The 2,500-nt window shown below is 38.6% G+C and overlaps 1 non-coding gene and 1 pseudogene across 1 annotated transcript in view; both read left to right on the top strand.

Annotated features, from left to right (window-relative positions):
- LOC130620411 (large subunit ribosomal RNA) overlaps positions 1-1,255 on the top strand; it is a 7,097-nt pseudogene extending 5,842 nt beyond the window's left edge.
- Positions 1,256-2,383: 1,128 nt separating this feature from the next.
- Positions 2,384-2,500, top strand: part of LOC130661947 (small subunit ribosomal RNA) — a 1,803-nt gene continuing 1,686 nt past the window's right edge. The window contains exon 1 of the ribosomal RNA XR_008988938.1: positions 2,384-2,500. This exon is cut by the window's right edge and continues 1,686 nt beyond it. This is a non-coding gene — a ribosomal RNA (small subunit ribosomal RNA).

Genomic DNA, 2,500 nt, shown 5'->3' with positions numbered 1-2,500 from the left:
GGTTTTAGCCTGAAGTGTTTTACATATCTGCCAAAGATTTAAGAAATACCTTCAATATTTCAGAAGCTATAGCGATTTACCTGTTTTTAAAAAGACCAAAAAAAGTAAGGCCCCAAAACAGGTACTTCCGGTTGACCTTTGACCTCCAAATTTTGCATGGTAATAGATCTCCAAATTTGCTACCATGAAATTCTTGTCCGTTTTTTATAAAAATGCTGACGTCAGCAGTTAAAATTTTTTGAAATTTTAGAATTTATGAAGGTTTGACCGTGCACTTTGTGACGTCATAAGTCTGGTTCTAGCCAAAGTCACACAAAAATATTCCGCCATTTTTCTTAAAATGCCTTTGTTTATAAGTTTGCTTTTTATGATTTCGTTAAAACGTTGTAGTTACTGAGAAAAAATTGTCAAAAAATGCATGTAAGAACCGTCCTATACAAAACACACTGGACGGTTTCTATTGTCAAAAACATTAAACTGTTAATAACATGAGAACGAGGCTTTCCAGCACCAAGGTTCTACAGGCAATTTTTCTTCTTACTAAATGGCCTATCCACTGACAAATATCTGCATCTACTTTTAAATGTTTCACAAAAGTTATTACTATTATATAAGTAAAATGATGACATTATGTTTAATAAGAGAGTATTATCAGATACGTATGTGTGAAACGGTGAAGTCTTAAGTAATAACTGGCTTGTGGCAGCCAAGCGTTCATAGCGACGTTGCTTTTTGATCCTTCGATGTCGGCTCTTCCTATCATTGTGAAGCAGAATTCACCAAGTGTTGGATTGTTCACCCACTAATAGGGAACGTGAGCTGGGTTTAGACCGTCGTGAGACAGGTTAGTTTTACCCTACTGATGAAGTGTTGTTGCAATAGTAATTCTGCTCAGTACGAGAGGAACCGCAGATTCAGACAATTGGCATTTGCACTTGCTTGAAAAAGCAATGGTGCGAAGCTACCATCTGTTGGATTATGACTGAACGCCTCTAAGTCAGAATCCGTGCTAGAAAGCAATGATAATTACCTCTGGATAATCTTAGGCGAACAAGAATAGAACGGCTTCTGTCGTTCCTAAGTCCCAATGCACTGAGTCGGAGAAAAACCGTCGAGGTGCTGCAACTATCAAAATCTAAAATTTCCAGAGATAAATCCTATGCAGACGACTTAAACAAGAACGTGGTATTGTAAAAAGTAGAGTAGCCTTTGTGCTACGATCTTCTGAGATTAAGCCTCTGTTCGACAGATTTGTCACTTTGTGACAAGTCCTTTTTTTAACCAACTGCTTTGTACCGTGGAGTACCAGTTATCTTGTGCTTACCTGAACTTTTTTTTTAAAAAAGGTGATGCGTGCGTGCTGTACCATTCATCTTTATCACCTCGGTTTAATATTTGGAGACACAGATGTATGGATTAAAAGTGTATGGATTAAAGGTGTATGGATTACAACTGTATCGATTACAACTGTATGTATAGATTACAAGTGTATGGATTACAGCAAGAATTACGGACTAGGGCTATGTTCAGGGTTAAGGTAAAGCCTAGGCTGGGGCCTAGGGGTAATGCTACTGCTTTGGATACGGTTGTGGGTCTTTTTTTTAAAAAAAAAATTTTGGTGGTGTGGCGTACCCTCTCACTTCTTCAATTTCTCAAGCCGTTTATGTGTTATGCCGTATTTTGTTATTTTCAGGTCCCATGAGGCTTAACCGTCATAAAAATATGTTCGGAATGTTGCTGGGCCTATCAGTAACAAACGCGCATGCGTTACGGCACATTCCGGTTAACTTTAAAAAAAATCGATTTTTTTTCCTAAGTCCCCACTTTAGTGTCAGAAACTGGAAAAACGTGCTATATAATGTAGAGAGGGTAGAACAGAGAAGCAATGAGAAATGAGTGAACTCGACTAGAGTTTGGTTGTTATTGTTTCTTTGTGACACAATCTCTTATGCGTTGGTATCAGAGTTTATTTGTGTTGCTGTAAAGACTGTTGAGTTGTCATTCAGTTCTTACGGTAATACGGCTCTGGCTCAAGCAATGAAATGCAAGTCAAATTTTGTTCTTGCAGGACATTACTTATGTGTGTGCACGGGCTAACTGCTAGTCAAGTAGTAGTTTGTAGTCTCTAAAGATAGTGATATCTTTCTCATTGGTGGCTCTTGTGATGTTGGCAGATGCTGTTCAACTGATCCTGGGTTACTGAGAAGGAACGGTAGAAGGGCAAACACTCTGAAGCGTATGAATTGCAGCTATTTCTAAAGAATTGGCTACGATTTTACGTTGACGATTGTAGATACGAACGCCTGCGCCTGCAACACGTTACGTATTGCAGGTTGTAGTGTGTTTAAGTGAATGTAGCTGCTTGCTATTTCACGACCGTAGTTACCTGGTTGATCCTGCCAGTAGTCATATGCTTGTCTCAAAGATTAAGCCATGCATGTCTAAGTATAAGCACTTGTACTGTGAAACTGCGAATGGCTCATTAAATCAGTTATCGTTT

This window comes from Hydractinia symbiolongicarpus, chromosome 1, assembly GCF_029227915.1.
Source record: "Hydractinia symbiolongicarpus strain clone_291-10 chromosome 1, HSymV2.1, whole genome shotgun sequence".
NCBI lineage: Eukaryota > Metazoa > Cnidaria > Hydrozoa > Anthoathecata > Hydractiniidae > Hydractinia > Hydractinia symbiolongicarpus.
Note: the sequence above shows the minus strand (reverse complement) of the source record. Positions and strands in the feature narration are given on the sequence as shown.